The sequence below is a fragment of the Epinephelus lanceolatus genome, chromosome 7 (assembly GCF_041903045.1).
Source record: "Epinephelus lanceolatus isolate andai-2023 chromosome 7, ASM4190304v1, whole genome shotgun sequence".
Lineage (NCBI taxonomy): Eukaryota > Metazoa > Chordata > Actinopteri > Perciformes > Serranidae > Epinephelus > Epinephelus lanceolatus.
The window spans coordinates 31,570,874-31,596,920 of NC_135740.1; positions in this window are offsets into that span (position 1 = coordinate 31,570,874).

The window sequence follows — 26,047 nt, forward strand, 5'->3', positions numbered from 1 at the left end:
TAATGCTAGCTAGCAAGTTCTGTTGGATTGTGTTAGAAAATGGAGGAAGATGATGCGAGTGGGGCGTTTGGCAATACTAATTTTGAGTGCCGGAGTGCTCTCTGGCGCAAACTGAACCATCTGTAAATTTGAAGCGCTGTCTGAGTGAATTGTTCGGTTATCCAGAGCACCGCACTTAGCAGAGCATACTCTGGGAACTCTGTCTGGGGAGACGGATCAGCAGTGCCAAGTGGTGTGAATGTGTGATTACCATAACCCATTAATTCCTACAGAAATATAATGCTTAATTTCTTCTACCAACAGGCAGGCTGAATTTATGAATGCACCATGTCAGGTCACTAACTTTCTGGGATCGCGAGTGTTACTTGACAAGGTTAGCACTGACCAATGGGACCAGGCTGTGCTCTCACTCAGTGGATGAAGGACTGCTGAAGGTAGGATGGCCGGCTTTGTGGTTGATTACTATGCCAATCTTGGCACATGTGAGCATTTTTGATGATCACCTTCGTCCAGTCCTTTTCGTCTTATTGCATTTAACCATAGTTGTCTTCATTTTGTTGACGGGCAGTGGCGGCTGGTATGTGACAAAATGTAAGTTTTGAGCCATGACTCCTTCTCTTCTGGAGAAGAAAAAAGTGTCGCACATTCTGGCTCCATATGCTGTTTATTTATATCAACGTTTCCGCCACATGGCCTTCTTCAAGATTTGCACTGATCACAGACAAAGGTTTTTGTTGAAAAAAGTTTTAATGGCCTCTTGTTACTCCACCCAAGTGCGGAAATATGATTGACTAATCAGTATCAGAGCGTGGTCCAATTGACCTATGTAGCCTTCCTTTGTCTTTGATCAGTGCAAATGTTGAAGAAGGCCTTGTGGCCGAAACATCGATTTAAATAAACTGCATATGGAGCCAGAGTGTGTGACTCTTTTCTTCAACTGATCTTCCTCCAGTGATCACCACCTCAAGAGTATTTGGTGCGCGTTTTCTCTTAAAATTTGTCCTTCTTTTCTGGACCCAATAACACAACAAGATGACCTTTTAAGACTTCTATGTAGCCTACAGCCCTGTGGTGGAGAGTCGTGTTTTGCCTCCAGCTAATAAAATGACGTCATTTTGACGTTGGCCTTGAAGGGTCTATGGATAACAAATCTATCTTACCTTAAAAAATAAACACAGACATCTTTACCATGAATAGAATTAGTTGTAGCACAATGAACACAAGGCCTTTATTTCAAGTAAAAGACAACATGACAGAATCTTTAGAAACATTGCAAACTGAGTTTTGAGCAGCCCTTTGTCTCTTTCTTACATTTTATTCTGCTTCCTTTCCGAGTGAGAGCAATGCGCCAATGACTGTCTGCCAGTTGTTTGAATCTTGGCTTGAGTTGTTGTTCTTATGCACATGTGTAGGTGCTCACTGGTGAGCCTGGAACAGCACTCGGTGTTAATAATGTTCATAGCGGAGAAAGCTGACTCACTGCTGTAAATCGATCAAAACACGGTCAAGGTGTGTAGAGCTGCTTTGGTTAGACCAGGGAAAACAGTCTCAGACATAGTCTGTAGTCAGAAAGTAGCAGGTCAGTTACATCATGCTGTCATCTCTTAGACATCTCTCTTATGTTGTTGTTCTGTCTTGGCGCAGTAAACAATTGATTTGATTGGCTCAGTTGAGTGAAGCTGTTGCTGTTGGTCCGTCCTCTAAGATTGCTATTTTTATATTTATTAATTTGTGTAGAACTGACTACATGTCTGTACAGAACCGTCATCTGGTTTGGGCCTGGACTGCAGCCCATCATTTGGTGATGCCAGGAAAACAATGTTAATTATCATTCATTATCTCCAGAGGATGAATCCTACTGACCCGCGATCCCCTGGCTTTTCCTGTAATGCCAGCATGAGGCTGACAGCTGTGTTATTTAGTGAAATATCTCAACAAGTACTGGATGGATTGCCATGGAATTGTGGCAGTTTCCTAGAGGATGATTTACCGTAAACCTTCAATTAATAGCCCGGGGTATTATTTGCTTAAATCACTAATATCAACAGGCCTATATTTGGGACAGGCGTCTATATGTGATAGGCCTTTAATTCCTTTCACACAAAACTGTTGCTCCAATCAAGTCGTTTATATAAGCTAGTATGAATATTACATGTATAAAAATTAGGCTTCAGATAATGTATCAATTATGAATCATTTATTTGATCTAGCTCCAACATACGCCCAGCATACCGACACAACACCACTTTATCCTGTTAAACCAATACCCGCCACTTGGATTATTTTTTATGAAAATCCCTTGATCTGAGGACCCTTACAGACTAAATGAATATGAATAACTTACAAGGTAATCCAGGAATGAACACATAATTTGAGGTTGCCAACAACCTGTTTTATACATCCAAAGAACTTCTATTAAAAAACTGAACTGCTTGCCGACCACACCAGAGGTCTAATTGAGACAGGTGTTTATTCGTCAAAATGTGTAGCCACACCAAGCTAGTACCATACCATACCATACCATACCAATTTATTTATATAGCACATTTAAAACAACAGAGCTGAGACCAAAGTGCTTTACAAGTAAAAGAAAAAACAGGTAACAACGCACAATCACAACTCATAAATAAGAAACATACACAGCGTCACATGAAGAACACCAATCACTAGTAAAAAGATACTAGGTGTTTAATTGGGACTAGACTTTTAATTGAAGTTTTACAGTACTTTGGTGTTTCCTAGAAGATCAAATTTTTATAATGACATCAACATCTAGAGGATGGATTGGAACAAAATTTGGTATAGACATTAATGCTTCCCACAATGTATCCTCAAGACTTTGGCCCCTGACTACCAGTACCACATTATTGACAAACCAACCACAGGGGATGGCAAGCAACGGCCACTGCTGCTATGTTCATGGGAGCGACACCCCCCTATACGGGCCGCATTTACCTGACCAAAAACGACCCGAGTCCGACACAGTTTGTTAAGTGACATAGTTATTGTTAGGGACAGTGTGTAACACGCAGCTCAAACAGCAGCACAGAACACACAGTCAATTGGAGCGGAGCCTGTGTTGCGTTCAGGCGTTGTCACATAAATTACAAATTCCAGCACTTGCTGCTCCTACAAGAAAGCACGCCTTATTGTGCCTTGTTGCGCTTCTGTGTTCTGCATTTAACAATGAACATGTATTTAATTTGTTTTAAAAGTGTCATGTTTGTCATTTAAAGAGCAAAAGGAATTATATACCTAACAGTAGCATAACAGTTAAGCTTATTTACAAAGCACTATAATCAGGATGAATTACAATTACATTTGCAAAAACAAACAAAAATGGCTGTAATACCATATTGTGCTGTTGAGTGCTGTTGATTTTGAGTGAGATGTTTCAACAGCTATTCGATGGACTATCCTTAAATTTAGCTCAGTCTTTCGTGTTCCCCTCAGGATGAATTTTAACCCCTGGGTGACACCTTATCTTTTCTCCCAACAATAATTCAAATACATCAAATGCTTTGGTATATGATTCAAATACCTATAAAGTAATGCCCTTTTCATCAGCCTCAGGTTTACTCTGTGCTTAGTGCTTCTTAGGAAATGTCAGCATGCTAACATGCCAAACTAAGATGGTGAATGGTGTACCTGCCAAACCTTAGCATGTTAGCGTTTAACTTAAACATTCAGTATACCTATGTACAACCTAACAGAGCTGCTAGCGTGGCTGTAGACTCTTGTTAACACCATATACAATCCATGTCCATGAGCCGCTTAATAAAACTCTAATACCAACATCTTCAAAATATTTTTCTAGTAGATATATTTCACCACAGTTTCACATATTGAACAACTTTTATTCCATTTCCTTTTTGGAATTTACAGGACTGCACAAATGCAAGAAAAAAATGCCTAAGAAAACCCTTGAAGTGCTTTTTGTGCTCAGTTCATCAGGTTATGGGTCTTTGCAATATGAAGATAAACTTTGAAAGTCACTTTCAGTCAAGGCTACCTCCAAATGTATTTGAGGCTTGGCAGCAGAGTTCCCTGACAGGTTGTGCCCCCGCTGCCGTAGTTGCCGCTTGGCCCTCCTTTACTCTGTATGGTGAAAGCACCGCTCAGTACTGGCATGCCTGTGGAGAGGCTGTGTGTAGGGGGTGTGGGGTGGTGTTGGTGGTTATGTGTGTTTTTGTGTGGGTTGGGAGGGCTTGGCCCGAAACCAATCAAACAGCACTTGTGAGCTGCAATGGCTCAAACAATTTCCTTTAAATAAATCATGAAATCTCTGTGGTTATGAGTGCTGATTGACTGACGACGGGCGAGGAGGGACAGAAATGTTAACACTGCTTTGACTCCGTCTGTATCTCAAAGTCATATATTTTGATGATTTTAATCAAGTAATTTCCACCAGATTCATTTGCTCATTGCTATAAAACATGTCATGATATTACACTCACATAGTGATGACATTTTAAAGGGGAAATAAGTATAAAGATGCTCTTCACAAAATGGCAAAAATTACCATGAGTCATCAGAGGTTGATGGATGTTGATCCACGTCAGTGACTTAAAGATGCTTTCACAGGATTTCTGGGTTCAGAACAGATTTTAATTAGTTTGTCGACTGTTACGGACAAACAACATGCCACACCCACTCACATTTTTATCTCAACAATGGAGGATGGCACAAGAATCAGCAAAGTGTATTACTAGAAAAGCAGGGCCCTGTGATTTCAGTCATGAGGAAAACTGAGAGAATTGCAGACATTGATAATAAAATTGGAATCAACTGTAAAACGCGAGATGTTTGTAATACACAATAAAAATCAATGTTTTCAAAAGTGTTTTTTTTTTCACTGCACCTTAAGTGGGATTTATACTTCTGTGTTAAGTCGACACCAGCCTGACGTGCACCTCCCCAGAAATGTAACTACACATTGCGGCTACGCAGACCTCCTGTCTACTCTTGTAAGCTGAAACCATTTCCCTCAGTGGAAACAAAGCTTTTATTTACTTTAATTTCACAGATAAGAAACAATAAATTGTGAAGATAATAAAGCCTCCACAAAAATAGCATTTTAAATCTTGTGTGTGATTTATCCTGGCTTCATATGAGCTGAGGAAATCTCCACTCATCGCTAAGCTAATTTATACAATGTAAAATGCCATAGGCTTGTGCTAATAACGTTGGCATGTTGTATTTGTTTGGAAAACATGTTTAGTATAAGACAGTTGTTTTGTCAGTGAACCTCGTGAGTTGTAATGGAGCTGAATTTTGTAACGTTACCTTTGTTAAAATGTTGCTGTTGTCCCTGGCTTCATATGGGTAGAGGAAAAGTCTGCTCAGCTAATTTATACAATGTAAAAGGCTTGTGCTAAAAACATCAGCATGTTGTATTTGTGGGGAAAATGTGTCCAGCAAAAGAGATGTGCTTTGTCTTTGTATGCTGAGAGTTACAGTGAAGCCAATATGTGTACTTGTGTTTGAAATTATCACACACACTACTGCACAAGTATAAATGGTCACATCGACATAGGCCACGGTGTAGGCTCTGCATACAGCTGACGCACAAGTAAAAAATCCTGCTTAAGAATGACAGAATGACTAAAAATTAACTATGAGAGAACAAGAAAGCATAGCCTGTACTGGTGTATTGATACTGTGAAATATCAAAATCAACCAATTTCAAATATTCAGAATCGATATGATTTGATTAATCGATATTTTTGGGGTCACTAGTCTAGAGGCAGCCTCTGATTTTCCTGCATTAAGCAAGCCATCACTCGCACCTCCATGTTCAAAAACCAGCAGCTGCAGAGTGCCCCATATTCTCACTCGTAAACAGGGATGCATGATAATATCGGCACATTATGGGTAGCGGCCAATATCGACTTTAAAATGAACTATCATGCTTTTTCTTATTTTGCACAATGAATGAATTTTACATACATTGAAAAGCATGGTATTTCATGTCATGATAAGAGTATGCATGTATAATATGATGTTAATTCCACTACAGAAGAGAAGAGAATTGATGATCACTAAAATTAGGCGGGGAAAAAAAGTGGATGCATCAATATCGATATCGGCCAAATGAGTTGTTATATATCAACATATTGGATATCAGCAAAAATCCAATATCGGGCATCTCTGCTCGTAAATGCACTGAAACAGCCGAGGATACTCAATATATGACTACATCTGAATATAGAAATACGGTGTTAAAAAGATGTAAATACATAAAAATACAGGATTCATAAAAAATATGTCAGCTGCATCTCCAATGAATTAGGAAATCCTGATAAATTGTGAAGGAAATTAGTTTATTCTTTGATGGTGTGTTGCTGGAAAAACATCCAACAATGAATGTCATTCTTGGACCTTGCGGTTTCATTGAAGAGGCCAAGTCATTCAAAAAACGGAGGAATTCGACACCAACAGCTACATTTAAAACAGCAATTTGAAGCTCAGATATGAACTTTATTTTACGACTGTATTGAAGCATTTTATAAAAAAAAACAAACAAACAAAAAAAAGTTCAGTTTTGCTTTACATCAAATTACTTAACATCCATTAAATCTGGAATATTTCTTTTTGAATTGTTGAGATTTTATTATTCATCCTCCACATGATCAGACTCTTTGTGGTGACAAAATGTGCTTGAATCATAAAACACAGAATTCAGAGATATTTAAACAGAAAACACACAATTTAGGGGATAAACACAGACTGGCAGAAAAATTAAACAGATTTCACAGGGCCCTGGAAATTTCAGCTGCTGAGCCTCGTTCTCAAACTCAAAATAGGAAGTGACACAGCAACATTGCTACCGTATGTTACCCTGTGATACATTACCTCTTCACCAGCTGTTCCTGAATCTCTGCTCCCACTCGATTATAAAACTGGAACTTTATTGTTTGCTTGAATCATAAGGACACCGTCACTCAAGTGGATGGATGGAGGGTGGGGGAGATGACGGGGGTGTAGCTTGATATTCTTCTTCTGACACTCTCGACGTGCCCACACAGGATGGTATGCTTGTCACGTGTGGGCGCTTGTTGACATGTCATCATGGATGTGCGCATCAGTAGCAGGAAGGAAGAGAATATAGAAATGTTAGACAATGCCAAATCTTGTCTTTGTAGCCACCGGTCACAGATTGTCTCACGTTTGCAATGTGTCTGAGCCGCATTCAGGAGACAGCCTCAGTAATTGTGTGTCTTGGCAACAGCTACAATTAAGGGTAGTAAATTGCACATGATTAATGTAATCATGGTTCATATAGTGAGTGTCATTTTTAGTAGTAAAAGGCAGAATATAGCTCTACATGTGAGGTTTGTACCATCTATGTGACCATCAGTGCTTTCTGCTGGTGAAAATCTTCCAGAGCACATTAGGAAAATCTGTGAATTCACCAGTTAACATATTGATTATATCTTGCAATTAACATAATTTACTGCTTCGCCGCATTAATGATATTAAACTGGCCAATTTTTAATCATTAATGCTGCTTCCAGCAGGAAAATTAAAAGGTGAGGTAAACGTAAGAGCAGAGTGAAGTGAAATACACTAACTGTGAAATGCAGTACTGTGGCTAACACATTCATGCATATTTTAAGACACACAAACTGCACATGCTCACACACACACACACACACAGATGCATACTGGCGCCGAGTGGGCACCTGCTGGGGACGTCTGTGGGTCTGGACATGACCCTGTCAAGAGTCTTCAGGAGATTAATTTCCCAGGCCTGTTTTCCCAGATAAAAATTGAGACGGAATTTCAAATGCGAGACGTGGGGGGAACAAATCTGAAAATGGTATATATTTCAAAGGGATTAAGTAAATCAGCACATTTCTCGGTTCCTTCATTTGTCCTTTGTTTCAATCCAATATTTCTTTAAAGAAAATGAAGCGTTAGCCCTGTCAGAACGTATGAAGTTGTTATAAGACTTTGCGGTGGTAGACATAGCTGATGCAAAAACGAAGCTCGGGATTCCATGCAATGATAATCAGTCCAAAAAAAAAAAAAAAGAGCCCTCCTAAGTAATTTATCCTCCAAAGTAATTCCAGTACTTATGGGATTCACCTTCAAAATGTAATGTGGCATGCAGGTAGAAAAAACATAGGAAATGAGAAATCCAGGGAGAGTGAGGGGAGACGCAGGGAGACAGGGAGGGAGAGAAATCCAAAGTGGGAGTCATAAAGTAAGTAATCTCCACAGTCTGCCATCCAGACAGGTCTCCTGTGACCTCCACCGCCGGTGCCCTTCGTCCTTCACATCTGACAAAGTTGGGAGGACACAGTGGAAATATGAGGCCATCTCAGCCACCTCCATATCTGAATGCGCTCATTATGTCTCTGTCTGGATAAGAGCATCTGTTAAATGACTGAATAGTAAATTGTGTGCTGAGGACAGCAGACTAGCAGGGCAGATAAAGGAGCTTTGTCTTAGTTACATTTCAGCAGGTAGCAGCATGGCTTAGACTGCCAACAGGTTTTGCTACTGTGCAAGCCTAATGGTGGATGACTGAGGGGAGGAGAGGGAGTCGCTGGGAGAAGACATGTGATTTTCCACTTGTCCACGCAGTTTTCTGTGAAATCACACGAGCTGCCCCGCACTTTGGTCAATGTATTACACAATCAAGATTCTGAAATGTGCATTATCTGTCAGATTGTGCCTAATGTTAATCAGTTAACAGGGACTATGTGTCTTTGACAAAACAGGCTGTGCTCATGCCAGTGTTGTTCCAATAATGCCTCTTTAAATTGTTCTAATACCGGCCGACGGGGATTGAGATGGGTAATTTGTGAGATTGGTAGAAAGGCAGAAATAGAACATGTGTTAAATCTGCGGTTTGAAAACAGAACAATGCTGCCTGCCATTTGAATAAATGTGTCAGTATTCAGTGGGATTTGGAGAGGTAGTATTTTTGCCTAGGAAATGTGAAAAAAGATTTGATAGTCAGGGTGTTGGTGAATGGAAAGAGCTAATACTTAAAGGTCCCCTGTGGAGATTTCATGTAAACAAACAAAAGTTATGTTTAGTTTCAGTGTTACTCTCTAAAATCATAGTGTATATTCTTGAGGCAGGGCTGTACCCGATGCCATTTTACTTTGAAAGCTTCCACTGAACTTTTCAAATGAGCCTTTGAACGTCTGTCATCATACTTTATGACATCATTTCCAAAAAGAAAACACATCAAAAAATCCCACTTTAAATAAAGTGGTTAGATAGATAGACTTTGTCTGATAGACTTTATTTTCCGGGTCGACCAACAGTCGTCATTTAGGGCCATTAGTCGACTAGTCGCCTGCATGTTTACGATATTAATTTAGTTGTTAAATGATATATTTTGGGCGGGGCAACACAATGGTTTGAGTTGAAGGTGTGAGAAAGAATAGTATCAGTAACATTTAGTATGTTTACATGGACAGTTTAATTCCCTTTTAATTCGGAATGAAAGTTCATTCCTATTAAAAATGATCTTGTAAACACCTAATTCGGAGTGAAAATGGCCAATGCGATTGAAAATTCATTGTAAGGGGCTGGAATATTCCCTTTCTAATTCTGAATGAAAGAATTTCTTGCACTTGTATACACTCATTCCTCTTTAAGTTCATTCAGGTCTTTCTGCGCATGCTCGTTTCCTTACTCTTCTGGCGTGATGACGTATGTAGCACGCATAGCAACGGGCTGAGATAGAGCAGTTGGACTTGTTGCACTAACCGTTTTCCATTCGCCACAGCACGGTCTTCTATCTCCCTTCTTCAACCTTCTACCTCTCTTCTCCTCCTCAACAGACGAAGCATTAGCAGAACAAGGTTGTTGTCGTACTGCTGCTTCAAGAATATAAGCAAAACAAGCCCGAAAAAAAAAAAAAAAAGCACTAAGAACGGCGTCGTCAAGCATCTTGTTATCCGGAGCGAGGACTACAGTGTTTTCTTCCGGTAAATGTAAACATGTAACATCCGCCTCACCCCCTATCCAATTAGAAACCTTCCCTGCCCCAAACCTTGCGCGGACCCGAATAAAGGCAATTAAACTGATCTCCCATGTAAACCCTAATTCGGAATGAATATTTCCCGTGTAAACTACCTGGAAAAACTTTAATTCCGAATGATTTCATTCAAATTTATTTAATTCCAAATGAGAAGCCATCATGTAACCGCACCCACTGTTAACACTGTGCTACATTACAGAGAAATACAAAACCGTACTAATGAACCTTCATTAATATAGGTCTATATTTTATCTACAAGTGCACATCATACACTGAGCGAGCCGCCTGTTAATGATGCTGTCGGCAAAGCAGTAATGATTGTGCTAAGTGGCTAATGGGCATGTAGCTACTTCCATGTTTCAGATGATACGTCATGTTTGTAGTCGACCAATGAAGATGAGTTTACATATCACCTTGGGTTCGTCCTTCACCTTCTCAAAATGATCCCACACTTTGGATTTCCTGCCCAACATGTTATTAACTAGCCTGTGCAATAACCGCAGGTACCAGCCCTGTGAATTAGGGGCCGTAAACATGCCACATCTTTAACCACCTGGAAAACGTGAGGTCGGGCGCTGGGTGCTACGCTTATGCTTTTTTTTATGCTAGCTTTAAAGAGCTTGGTGGCAGGTTGTGTCTTATAAGTGTGTAGGCCTATCATCCGTGGGACAGATGTAAAGCTCTGGGTAGCCCTGCACTAACATGATCAACTTTTCCGTATTTATCAGACTGAATATTTACAGAAGAAGGGGAAGATATCTGTCGGCTGTGTTTGGTTTGTAACATGACTCCTGTCTGACTGCTGAGCGTGGCCTCTTTCTGTGTCTGTCCTTTCAAATTAAATTCCCACATGGTCCAGTCACATAGGTTTTGATTTATTTTCACAAGGCGCAGCTCTTGGTAGAGTTCCACATTTGTTTGTTTTTTCTTTTTCTGTAATAAAGCAACCAATAAAATGTTACTAACGACCTTTCTGGTCGACTACCATTTGGCCGGCCCTAGTTGGCACATTCCTATATGTGTTGATATATTACTGTATTAAAGCAGGAAACCTCAAGTAGAATGTGACTCATGGCGCACATATCCTCATGCATGTGCATGATCCCTGTTAGGGATAGACCGATATGGATTTTTTAGGGCCGATGCCGATACCGATTTTTTTCCGTCACCCTTAGCCGATGACCGATTATGGACTGCCGATTGTCTTGAGCCGATATTTGGGGCTGATACTGCTTTTGCTCCCTCAATTTACATAAAAAAAAAAAAGACACAATGATAACAAATATGACAGGTCTCAAGTTTAAAATAAGAAACATTTATTGAACAGTAAAAAATACTAAAACAAGATGGAAAGTTGAGGTAGAACAGGTAGAATATTATTATTATTATTATACATTCAAATAAAAAAAAGAGTTCAGTGCTCTTAAATCTTCCAGTAATGCCTTTATAAAATAAACAAATATTTAAGCTGAAGCATAAATAAAACAACAACTACTGTACACAGTAGGATTCAACAGCTTTGTTCAACTTAACCACATACTTTCAAATGAAAAAAAGTGCCAGGGAAAAATAAATCTGCGAACCCACGCGCGTATCGGCCGATGCCGATACAAGTAAAAAAACTCAAATATCGGCCCGATATATCAGCCGGCCGATGTATCGGTCTATCCTTAATCCCTGTATGTAACATTGCTCCATAGCACCACTAGTAGCCAAAAACTTCTCAGACTACCTAACTGCTATTGACTGTATGACTATGCACATTAAACCAGAATGATATTGCATTTGGGTGTATATTTACATTTCATTTCCCAGCACGTTCTCATTACCCAACACTTGTTGTTAAATCAGAAAAACTCCATTATTATTAACTTTAATACTGTCTTCATCAGTTTAAACGCTTGTGATTTATCTCCTGACTTCATAATCATGAAGATTCTTCACAGAAAGAAACAAAACAAAATCTTGGGTTGTATTTAAAAAAAAAACAAACAAAAAAAAAAACACAGTGCAGGAAAGATTCCAAGTATTGTTCTCATGTCTTTGCTTCTTAGGAAGCTGGGTCTTTGTTGTGTTTGTCTGGAACAGCTATTTTGACATAAATTTGCTCGTAAAAATATCTGAATCGTCTCTCACATCATGCACCTCTTTCATTCATAAATATATCCCCATGTATCATGGTTATATATCAGTAAGCAGTATGGTATTGTTTGATAATTATTGCTGCAACCCCGTCTCTACCTAACCAGAAATGCTGGCCATGAAGACATTGCTGGGTAAGATACGAGCTTACAAGCTACAAAAAAAAAAAAGAAAAGAAAAAGAAGTTCATTTCTTTTTTACTTCTGAGGATTGTGTGTTAGTACTTGAACACCAACCAGAACAGTTTTCTTGCAGCTGATCAGAATTCTTGGCTTGCCTTGCTCTTCCTTCAAACCTTCTATTTAAGGATTGCACCCCCTCCGAGCTATTGTACCAGTGCCACTGTGCTAATCAATCACAGACCACGCTGTGTGCAGTAGTGTACGTGTGTGTGTGTGTTTGTGTCACTGTGTGTGTGTGCATACTTACACATTGGTGAAGGGGGTGTTTAGCTGATGCTATTCGAATGATTATGAGTCCTTAAACATCAAGCCTATTGCCAAATTGCCCTTGACAAGGAAATATGTTGTTAGCTAAGATAATGCGCTGCCCATTATTTTAGGCTATAGTGCTCTGCCAGAATGCAGGATTATTTGGAGCTTGCAGGGCGGCGGCAGCTGCACGCTTAGAGATACACAGAGCTGAAACAGGGAGCATCACCACCATTATGTTGCCAGTTATGGAGACAAGAAAGAAAATTGTAGGTTATACCTACAGGCAAAAAGGAATGCATTTTGGCACCTCAGCACATATAGTATTTAGACATGCAACAATTTAGTGTTATAAAAAAGCAACAGTATTAGTGTAGCCATAAATTAGCCATAATGATACACTCCAGGGCTTTAAAAAAAATAACTTTAACACCAGGTACAGTAGCTACAAAGATTTGCTTTGTGCTTTCATGTGGTCCAATTTGGGAGTTCTCCAGCTCAATTTCCCACTAAATCTAAAAAACCCTGCTTTTTTTCTTCCTCCTTCAGCCTGGTGAGTTACATATCAAAAGCAGTGGGAGGAAAGTGTTTTAAATATATGCCAATAAAAATCAGACATCATTATTACAATTCATTTGACAATGATATAGAGGAATGTCTTCGGCAGTTAACTGTGCTTTTATCACTACTCTGCTAATTACGTGTGCCCCTCATCGGCGGTTTTCTTCAACATCTATCTCAAGAATTCTGACTTTATTTATCACACAACACATGGAATAATGAAAAAAAAAAAAAAGGTATAGGTGTACCTTTTTAAATTTTAATTGCATTTGCTTGACTAGCACATGGAGACAATGTGTGCACATACCGTATGTGCATGCATGTTGTTTTGTTCTGCACTTCAGACATCCAAACATTTAAATGAGTCGTATCAGTTCCACCCTGTGGAGGCTTGGATAGCAAACAATATGTCATCTTAAACAAGACTTTTACATAAAGCAGGTAAGCAGGTGGGCTTACACTTATTGTCCTCTACATTTCCCCGTATCAACATGCATCAACATTACAATATATGGAAATGTTAGTCTGAGGAATTCGCTGTAACATAAATCATTCACACATGGCACCATATAAAATCTCCATGAACACGGGTGCATGTGATATTAGTGAATCTCCATGTGTCAGTCTCGTATGGCAAGACTTGACTCGAGTTAAAAAAAAAAAAAGGGAAGAAAACATGATGAATAAAAACACCTGCTGACATACATGCACCATAAAAGCAGCGTGAGAGGATGCATGTTTCACAGTAAATCCAAGGTCTTCCAACAAAACTGTCAGGGCAGTGTCAGTGTGTGAGAGTTCAAGTGAATCAGGAGGATATGTCAGGGCCGGGAAGCTGGTGCAGCCAAAAATACTGAACTGGTGAAGAGTGATTTTTTAAGCAAAAATTTAAGTCCTGAAATTAGATTGAAATGAGGTGCTGAATGTTAAAATGGTATCATGATTTCAAACTGAGATACTCGATCTAATCATATGGTGCATTGTAGGGCTGGACGATTAATAGAATTTTAATCATGATTTTGATTTTGGCTTCTCACGATCATAAAAACATTCTAATCGAAGAAAAACGATTAATGCGCCGCACGGCGCGGCATGTATGTAAGTTCCTGTGCTGGAAAAGCACCGTGAATGCACCTGTGCTACGTGCAGCAGCAGCAAGCGTGTGACGTGTGAGGATCATTAATATGTGGAGCGAGCGATTGAGAACATGGCAGAAAGACAGCCTTTGGTTGAGAGGAAAGGTAGGGCAACTTCAGTCATCTGGAAACATTTTGGCTTCAAGTTGACGGACGTTGAGCAAAAGGAAATTGTTTGCAAAGTTTGTCACGCTGTCGTGTCTGCCCCCCCAAGGCAACACGACCAACTTATAATTGAGTGTATTAATCATGATTTCAATATCAATCAAAATAATCGTGATTGTTATTTTTGCCATAATCGTCCAGCCCTAGTATGATTTTATTCTTCAAAGGAAATGGTATTAGGAATAATAATAATTGAAAAACAATCAATTCATTATTATAATGATTGCAGATTATTTTTCTGCTGATTAATGATTATTAACTAATTGTTTCAGCTCTGTATGTTATTGTATGATTATTATTGATGCATTAAGATTCACAGCATCTTAATATTGTTGCTGTTGCTGACGTCACGCTACCTCTGTGTGTGTTGTAACCTGAACCTCCTCTAGTGCATGTGTGTATCCTGCTAGCTAGCTTATCACTGCGGCTTGACACAGCGCTTATATGGTGGTTCCCACTGATATTGTGACAGCATTGTTGTTGAAGCATAGCACCCGCCCTCTTGTTCCTCCTTGGTTAACACCGTTAGCTCTGTCAGCACTGTTGTCATGTTGAGAACTCTATTTAGACAACTCATACACTCTATGAGTTTTGCATATAGCCATAGAGGAGAGAAGTCCGCATTAAACATATGACATTGGAAAGGCGATACATGAGCTCCGTGTAAAATCTTGAGTTGAATAGCGTTTATTCTATAACAAACAGTTAAGGTTTTTGCCCTTTCCCAAGCATCATCCCATTAATCATCCGTAATATTTAGCATAGAGCCCCTTTAAACTAGCCAGTAGTATTTAACCTATAACAATGAGTCCTATTTTACTAATAATTTAACTAACTAATAATACAGTATAAAATCTTAGCTAAGTCACTAATAGCTGCAGCTGTCAAATAAATGTAGTTGAGTAAAAACACTGAACTGAAACTCTGAGAGGAAAAAAGTGCCTCAAAGCTGAACCTAACTGCAGTACTTCTAGTAAATGCACTTACTTTAATGTATACAATGATATAGTCAACCAAACATTAGTCGACCAGAGAGGTCATTAGTTGCCAAGATTACATTGGTCGCTTAGTCGCAGAAAAAAAAACAAACAAACAAACAAACAAACATGAAACTCCATTAGGAGCTGCGCCTTGTCATAATAAATCAAACTCTTTATGACTGGAGCATGTGGGAATTTAATTTGAAAGGAGTCAGACAGGAGTCATGTTACAAACCAATCACAGCCGACACATATCTTTCCCTTCTTCTGTAAATATTCAGTCTGATAAATACAGAAAAGCGGATCATTTTAGTGCAGGGCACCTGTCCAGTGGATGACATACCTACATACTTATTAACAGTGTTTGGATGAAAGTCGGCTCTGCACTCAGGATTTCAGGTAAATAGGCTATGTGGTGCTTTGTGAAGGCTGCTTAATTACTTCAGACGCAACCTGTCACTGCGCTCTTGAAAGCCGGCACAGAAAAGGCACAAAAGTAGCGCCCGACCTCACGATCTCCAGGCGGTTAAAGACACGGCATGTGTACGGCCCCTAATTTCCAGGGCTGGTACCTGCGGTTATTCCACAGGCTAGTTAATAACATGTCGGGCAGGAAATCCAAAGTGTGGGATCATTTTAAGAAGGTGAAGGACGAACCCAAGGTGATATGTAAACTCATCTTCATTGGTCGACTACAAACATGACGCATCATCTGAAACATGGAAGTAGCTACATGCCCATTAGCCGCTTAGCACAATCATTACTGCTTTGCAGCGTCATTAACAGGCGGCTCGCTCAGTGTGTGACGTGCACTTGTAGATAAAATATAGGCCTATATTAATGAAGGTTCATTAGTACGGTTTTGTATTTCTCTGTAATGTAGCACAGTGTTAACAATGTTACTGATACTATTCTTTCTCACACCTTCAACTCAAACCATTGTGTTGCCCCGCACAAAATATATCATTTAATAATAAGATTACTATCGTAAACAGTTGGGCGACTAGTCGACTAGAATAGAATAGAATGGAAAGAACTTAATTCATCCCCGAAGGGAAATTCAACTGTCCAGCAATATGGTTGTTACATGTCTTCACAATAAATGGAAAAAGTGCAATTGCACCAAACAGAATATCAGGCTGCCAATACTAAAAATTAACTAACATTGTTGTAGTGTAACAGCTCTCTTTAAAAGTTGCTGTAAATGTGCCCAAAGCCTTACAGCAGGGTATTATCATGGATGGATGTCAAAGAGGGGAGTCTGGAAAGCTGGTGGAGCTTGTACCAATTAAACCAGTTTGTGTTTTGTGGAAAACTGTACAAATAGATGTCCAATAGATGACAATAAATAAATGGGAACACAGCAGCTGAGACCATTCCTGCATCAGAGGCTTGCCATGGGTAAGACCGTGTCTGCAAGACTAACACAACAGATGCGTTGTACACCACCTGGCTGATGCATCCCACAGACTACATCATTTAATCACTGACCCTTTGGCTCTGAGAGAGGAGGAGAGAGAGGCAGGGACTGCAGTAAATACCCCAAAATGAATTCTGAATCCATGAGATGTCATACCAAGCTTTAATTTTAGAATCCTCATGTAGCAAAATGACCAAATGTATTACCAGCCAAGACTAATCCTTTTTATATAAATCCCTACATTTCCTACTTTGTCTTGTTATGAGAGGCCCTGTGTGTCTGCTGGATGCTACTTACTCTCTTTCTTCTTCCCTAAAATGCATCAAATACTATATGTGGAGTAGGACACAATCTCATCCATCATGATCAATGCCTCCGTGTGACTGTCTGATCACTGTAAAGCAAAAACATACTCGCTCTACGTGCAGCTCCCAATGACACAGAAACTAAGGGCAGGACATAATCTTTACATTACAGAATTTAAAGTGAATTGGAAAGCCAAGTAAAACAATAAACATCAGCAAAATAGACAGCACATGTAATGGACTGTGCACAACAACCTCTTAGTCTATGCTATTCACCCCTTAGGGCGGACAACACGCTGCAAGCTGCATCTCTGGTCAGATCTTATTGGGTTGTAAATCTCATTTTATCTTTTCAAACTACGCAGATTTGATTAAATTTGAGTAAAGCATGACTTGAAAGGGGGTTTGACAGTAAGATAAAAGAAGAAGTGGGAAAAAAGGAAGTCTAACAGTCACATTACTAAATCCTCTAATAACACTGAGAGTAAAATGCTTTGGCAGGGAGTTTTGGAAGGCTGAGGTCTGGAGAAGATTATTTTTGCTGAGTGGAGTGACAGCTAGCTTGTGTGCAAGTTTAGCTGGTTAAGCTACTTCCAAGAAGGATCATATGTGGCAGTGTGTCGATAGAGTGGCTGGAGTGACCCCACCATTCGTTCCAGACTCTACATGTCATTTTGGTACACAAGAACCCTATTTTAGATACGCCGGGCCTCAATCACTAATATGTGTGTAGAAACTAGGGCTGATCCCAACTAAAGCCCTATTCGGACGGGATTAGTTTAACGTGGAGACATGGGGTAAAGTAATTATTACCAGGGATTTTAGTCCCGGCCGAACGCGGCATATCTGTAATCATTACAGATAATGTCAGTAAAAATTACGGGACTTTTACCTTCTGTAAAACAGTCCGGAGAAAATACCTCAGGTAATATTAATCCCATGCGAACGCGATCCTCTGTAAAAATGCATGTAAATATTTCGTCACGTCCTGTTTACAACCATTTTTCCATGTTTTTCGATGATGGAGATCGCATAGCCCTACATGGGAGACCAATCAAAAAGGTGAAGAGAAGAAGAAAGCACTTTTCAGAGCCACAAGACTTCTGGTTGTGTTAGGTAGGCCTAATATAAATCCATACTGCTAATCGTTCCGGATCATGGGCAATATTTCATATTGGGCTAATCATTAATTATTATTATCCTGCAGCTGATGCTTACAGGGAGCAACGTAGCAAGCACATGCCGACAGGGAGTTGACTCCAGGGCACAAACCGAGTTACCACTCCCATCTCTGGTAGAATTACACCGATTTCTTGTCCCGTGCGAATCGAACATTTATATTACAGACATCCTGTGGTAAACTGACATTAGTCCACATCCCTATGTAAAACTAATCCCGTCCGAATAGTACTTAAGAATTTTCCTAGTCGACCAATCGTTGTCATTTAGGGACTAAGTAATTAGCTGCTTAACATTACCTCACTTTATAAGATATAGTTATATCAAAATGTCAAGGTTGCATTGTTTGCCTTGTGTTATTGGTGGAGGCCATGTTGCAGAAGTTAACCCTTTATGCTCTGTAGCTTGCAATACACTTGCATCTAAACATATAATACACTTATTTATATATTAAGGCTAAGCATGACGGACAGTACATATGTAGCCTGAATGTAAAACCACATGTGATCAGTCAGTTAATCAGAGGTATTGTGACAAACATCCAGGGTCATGGGAAACCTTTAAAAGTTGTTAAATTAGTAAAAATCATGAAAAGTTTTTTAAAAAGTTATGAAACTTTGTTGTGCGTATGAAATTGTCATATTAATCTTCAGTGGATAACCTTCAAGGTAAGGCAACAAAATGGCAAATTTATTTTCTGTAGCTGTCAAGGTAACCTAGCTCTAAAATGCATCAATAGGTGTCAATATTTTGTTTATTAGTACAACATTTCTTCATTTTCTCCCCAAGATCCGTCTCTGCCTACGTGTATGCCAGTTAGCAGACATTATGTTTGAAAAGTTTGAATCTATTATGTTTGAAAAATGCCAAACACGCAGGGCAAGAAAAAAAAATATATTATGGGCCCTTGAAATGTCACGGAAAAGTTTTGAAATTTTGTTCATCAAAATACAAGGGAACCCTCTACATCATTTTGTGATGCATGTAACTTATATATTAAGCACAGTAAAGCAATACATTGCTCAACATATTAGAGAGCAATGTAAATGTTATTTATTGATCAGGAAGCATGATTAACACATTTGATTTTCCACTTAAACACATCACAATGGGTCCTGGCGATGAAGATGGATCCTGGTGATGGAAGGTCTGCAGCGGAACCCTATTACATTTTTATCTAATCCCTAAGGAGATTGAAATTTTCATGACAATGAAGCCTGTGAGTAACCTTAACCTTAGTTCCTGGGTCAGCGTCATCCTTTTGAGTTTGGTATTTTCGACAATTCTGTATATGTCCTTGTAAATAAAACAGCACCTTGCTTTAATAATCAGAAGGAATTGTGGGCCGTTAGAAGAAGCATTAGCTGCTAACGCTTGTGCTAACATGCCTTGCGTCGACTGCTCATCTTGGTAAGGTACTGTAGCCAAACATTGCATGAGTCAGGATCAGGATGACACACCGTTGTTTTAATACAATTTTTATTTAAACAACAGGATAAATTAGCAAAAAGAAGAAGAGCTAACCTGTGTGACGAAGCTGAAAAGATAACTGGACACAGACAGTACATGGGTGGGGCATATTATGGGATGCTGCAGCATAACTGTCTCTAACACAGTATTGCCATTGTCATTCAACCGATTATCTTTAGCTAACGAGTTTAAGGGGGAATTGTAGCGGTGCCTGGATCTCATTCACAGGCAACATGAAGTTCCCATGCAGGAAGTAATATGATGGATGTATACTGATACATTGCCAGTGCACAACTTGATGCGAAAACCAGAGACATGTATGGGGCTGAATATGAACGTAATGTAATAAAGATAAATAAAAGTAAAGATAAAATCGAACAGGAGCTGCTGGTAAAACAAAAGAAGTTCCCTTATTAATAAAATGCAATTCATCACAGACAGTGACTTTGTTCAGCTGTCACAGATAGAAACATAAGCTTTGGCAGACAACATGAATAGGTAATGATGACGAATCCATCATATTTATGTCTTTATGTACCATCGGTGTAACTGTGGGACGTCTGCACTGCCCGTGTACTGTATATAATCCCCTGCAGGATTAAGACCCTATGGATGCTACTGTACAATCCAGTAGGAGCCCATATGGCTGTGGGAGGCCAAGTAGATTTAATCACACATTTTGGCTCATAATCTCATCATCATGTCTGAATGTTGGTTTTTTTTGTTGTTTTTTTTCAGTGTAGCCGTTAGTCAAATGAGGCCAGTGCAATCAGCCCTGACAGATTTAGAGCATGTTACAAGCCCTGTTTGTCACAGGCTGTACCTGCCACTCAAGTAGCAACACAGAGAAAGAGAATAGGAGAGAGGAAAAAAAAGACCATTTTGTCATTCGCCTTTTGAATATCTTTAGGTAACCTGAAAGGAAGTAATTTTAGGGCCCCCTGGGGCTTAAATGGTGTGCCTTGATTTTGTTGAAAAGCACTGCAGCACAAGAAGACTGTGCTAATTCCATACTTTTTGCTAATTGCCTATAATTACCCACCCAAACTTTATATACTTTGAGACTGAAATATTAATGACAGGTTTGTTTGATTTGAAGGAGCTGCAGAGTCGTGCTGTCGGATAATCAGGATGTATCTGTTCTGTCGGATAAGTTTTGTACAAATATTTTATAAAGACGTCATTATTTCTGATGTCTTTTCCTTCATGCAGAACTTTGAGAATCAGTACAAGCACCTACATTTCACTATTGTTATGGATTACTGTACCATGGTTTCACCAGGGTCTGACTGCGTTACTGTTTGGTCTGTATAATTCAATACAGGGCAGAAGCCAGGCCAGACAATACAAAGGTTGTTTTTCTCTCCATGTGTCTGCACACTTGCATCCTACTGACTCACTACATCTAAATTAAACCATTTTAAATTCTCATATTAGTCCTGTTCAGTGGAGGGTAGTAACTAGAGTTGGTTAATTCCTGGTTAGACGGTCTGGTCTGGTGAGCAGGCTTAAACAGGTTTGATTTAACATAAACTGGCTGAACCGACATTTGTCATTATGACGTGTTCAGGCAAATTACCAAGAAGTCTACATTAGCAACCTTTGTTGCCTTGTATTGCATTACTTCTAAGTAATAGGACAACACAATTAATATAATATTATGTTTATAATGGGACTAAAGTAGCCACTGGTGTCTGACAGGTCGTGTGTAATTTACTGCAGAACTCAGGCAGGTGTCGGCAACCTAAATAAGATCTAATTTCAGTAGAGGAAGGAGGGGGAAGAGCCGCACATGCTGTGTTTGTTTGCCTCAAAGTTCATGTGTTTTTTGGGTTGACGAGAAGAGACCAGGCAGATTTAGTCTCTCAAGAAAACACACATCTGGCAACATTTTGGATTTGAAGCCGATAAAAGAGGTGTCCTAACTGGCTGCAGGCGCCGTTTTGAGCTCAATTTCCGTTGGACCCCTGTTTATAATTATTCCTGTTGCTCACTTTGAAAGCGCTGCAATGGACAAGGAACAGCTGATTCAGTAGTTGTCACTAAGTGTTATCTGTAGGATACCTTCTTATTTAACTTAAATTCCAAAAAAATACAGTGGCAGCTGACGGGAGGGAGATTACCAGAAAGCTGAAATTTTCTGGAATGCTAAATCAGTGGTTCCCAACTTGTCCAGCCATGTTGTCCAGATTTCTCCTTAGTCATCAGTTAAATAGTGATTGGCTAAGTGCGAGAGATAAGACAGCTTACTAGCCAATCATGGCACCGCAGCTGGAAAGGAGGTGTGGCCTGACCCCTTCCATGACCCCCCTACTACAGTTCAAGATCATGGCAGAAGATAACAGGGTGTCTACAGGTCCTTAAAAGTCTTAAAATGTCTTTAATTAAATGTTACAACAATAATCCAAACCAAAAATCTGTCCTAAATTTGGTTCAAAGCTGTCCTGAATGCATCTTAAAAAGCATTAAATTTAAATGTCTGATACCTGTCGACACCATCTCCTTCAGAAGAGGCTCATGCACATCCTTGGCCCAACAACCAGACCCTGTTCGTCTTTCATATGACAAGAAACAGCAATTAAAGTATGCGCTACCTTCTTTGTGAGCCAAAAATGGCGGACAATTCGACCTGAGGGTAATATCTCAATATTGTTACAGTAAAGTGATGTAACTTTCTGAAATCACCAGACTGTTCTAGCTATTCTAATATTTTCTTTCACCCATTTAGTCATTATAACCATTGCTGATGATTGATGACCAAAAATTGCATTGTATAAATATTTTTTGAAAGCACAAATAAAACTTGCTGCAACGTTTTGTTGACTAGTCCTTCATCAGGCAAAAAGTTTTGTAACAAAGAGAAGCCATCTTCAGTAGAAGTGGCTGTGAGTTTGCGATCAGTCACATACGTGCAGTGGGAAGACATCAGTACCAAACATCAATAAGTTAACAGTCAACATTATACATAGAAATAAAAGAACAGGGGCAAAATTAAAAACAGCTTAGTGACAATCCCAAACAACCCCCCAAAAAATTACATTAGATAGCTATGTTCTTGAGAATGCTTAAATTCTTATTGTTAACTTGCACTCCCTAAAAAAAATACACATCCAAATCTTGAAGGTACATTAAAAAATGAACATATAGGGGTGTGTTTACATCAAGAATAAGCATCAATACACAAATAGGAAACTTGATAATAAATGCAACAAGGCCTCCACAATGTCACAGAGTAAAAATTACATCAAAATATGCCAAACAATAGTCAAATTACAGCGCCCTACCATGGCTATATCCTATAAACTCATCCTAAACCTACAGCCTTGGTAGGGCGGGCAGGCAGTTGCCTGATGAAGGTGTAGTCACCGAAACATTGCAGCAGCATTAAAATCATTACTTTTACAAGTTAGACAGTGTGTGGGAGTCTTTCCTACAATTTTTATTCTTCTCGTCCCTCTCCTTCGCACCTGTTTGAAAATAAATGCACAAATAGTCAACCCTACACTATCATCACATATCGATTTCGACGTAATTGGCCAAAAATATTGCCCCCAGATCAACTTCCAAGTAATTAAACATTAACAGCTCATATTTTCTTGTTCTTGATATGGCACTGTGTTGACAATTAACCTGCACTTAACATTTGTTTCTACTTGTTGAGGACCTGTTTAAACCTAATAAAGTGATGTTATAATTAGCGTCTATTGACATTACCCCTTAAGTATTTTTTTTTATGAGAAACTCTCCACTCTTTCTTATTTTTATGAGTACTTATTCCTCTACTTGAGTCAATATAATTATGAAGTAATAATACTTTTACTGGAGTACCGTTTATTTTTTGTCCACTCTGCCCACCACTGGTCCTTTTGATCCAAAGTAGGTCAATCGTTCTTGACAAAGAGTGATTCTTTCAGTCCTCTCTTGATTGCCTCATTTAAACAGACATGCACTGACACGGCAGGTGATGATTTCAGTGTGTGGTTGCTTAAAAAATAGCAGGTTTGAAAACACGCTTCCAATCCTATTCAGCCTCAAGGTAAGGACATTGAATGGTAAACAGTTTTTGCAGTTTAAATAAAAAAGCCTGTTTCTTTTATGCGACATAATTATCTGGACATAATGATGGAAACATTTTAGAAAAAGCATTTGTGTTTGTGCTTTGACATTTGACATTGGCCATGAAAAACTCAAATCATAGTCAAGTGTATTCATATGAAAACAATCTAGTTGCCATTTAAAATTGAAAAGGGATTTTTTAAAAGCGACGTAGTTTAATGGTAAAAAAATTGTCAGTCATTTTTGTTTTAATCTATGTTTCAGGGAGACAAATGCTCTAATTAACCGTTTAAGAGTTAGTGTGTTTAAGCCTCCACAGCAGTGTACAGGAAGTGTAAGGGAAGAGAGCAGAGGGTGTAGCCCTCTATTTCTCAAATTTTCTCCACATAATCACCTGCAACAGGATTAGTTCAGGGGCTCAGGGTCTGCCACTAGGTCCTAAATATGTTTGCCAAAAGCCCCAGCTGGCCTTCCCCATTATTTGGACCAGGTACTGCAAAGTCCCCCCACCCCCCAAGAGCATGCCATGCCTCCATCTTTTTCTGCATCCTCTCATCCATCCATCCGCCCATGCCCATCGACAACACAAGCTTCTCACTGTGTCTCCTTTTTAATGTTGGACCAAGCCAGAGGCCTTTACTTAACGTTTCTATCACTGCAGTGAAAATTATAATTTGTATTTGGTAGATACGACAGGACAAACAGACGGATGCTCAGCTCCACTAGTGAATGCAGCTCGTGTCATGTGACTGAGGTCATGGGTGTCGTGCGTTTTGCCTCTTGCACTGTCATCATTTGCTGATTTGAGGGCTTTAAAAAAACTGCATGTTTGTATTTTATAAATGACTGCTCTTAGCTAGAAAAGCAGTAAGCAAGGTAGCTTAGAGTTGCAAACACAGCCAGAGGGTCCATGCAAGTTGCAAATGAAGCACATTTGAGAAAGCATGAACATGAACAGGACATTTGTGAAAAGAACATACTGTATATTTTATCCTGAGATGCATGGATTTCATTTCCTGGTAGACACTATGCAAAGAATCAGTCACAAAAAGCAATGCACACTGACATTATCACACCCTAACCGTTCAAATTACAGCTTCCCAGGAACGTTAGAAAAGAGAACCATTTTCTAAAAGCGTGCTATTAGCCTTTTTCTTCACTTTGAATCTAACATCTCATGTCTGTAAATTATATAAATTACATGATGACATATAGGCATTTAACCGAGTTTCCCGGCACCTAACCCAAGTGGCGAGTGCAGCACAGACCGCTTATCATGTGTAGACAGCCTGAGACTGGGGAGGGAGAGCGTGGCTGAGTGGGTCTGTGTCTGAGGCTTAGCAGGGAGGAGAGGAGGATGATACAAGTCATCATGACAGAGTAGCCTGTCCTAATGACAGGTAATCAGTGTATGGAAGCAATATGTTTTCCTTTTTCATATCAGTAGTTTGAAAACGTTGCATATCCACCTCACAGTACGTCTTTCCAGTTTGTGACTGACTGAAACTCCTTTCTTTTAAATGTGTAAATCACCAGCTACTGCAAAATGTGCAGAAGGAAATGTCTGTGTGAGGATGAAGTGGATGTATACACAATGCATCAGTGCTTTTAATTTTTTTCTGTGGAAAATAAACAGAGAATATGGCTGTGCTTGTTGGAGACACAACCATACCTTGAACAACGTTTAGCCCTGAAGTACAATGAAAGAGATGCAATTTAATATCTGTATAAAGTACGTAAAGAATAAAGAATGACACCATATCTAAAGTCAGGACATTGTTTTCTGACATTCATTGAAATGGAGAATACGTAGGAGCAGAAGGGTAAACAAGCATGTAAAAAACAACTGAGTGCTTTAACATTGTGCTTTTAAAAGAAGAAAAAACACTTAAAATAACATAGTTATTGCTCATGGACAATGGCACTAATACAAAAGGACATAAATGTGGCTATCTTATTTGATATATCTTGATTTTCCTACTGAATTTTCTGATAATATTTCCTGTAAATCATTACAAACTGAGTAATTTATAAAGCAAAGAGGTTTTTAAATGCAAAAATAAAGGTCTGACGATACACGGCCAGAACGGAAATACCAGAGTCAAACAGACATATGTACATCGATCGTAGGTCAAGCATAAAAGATTGAGATTCTAACACCTTACAATCCTGATAATCTCTCTATGCTTATCAGCG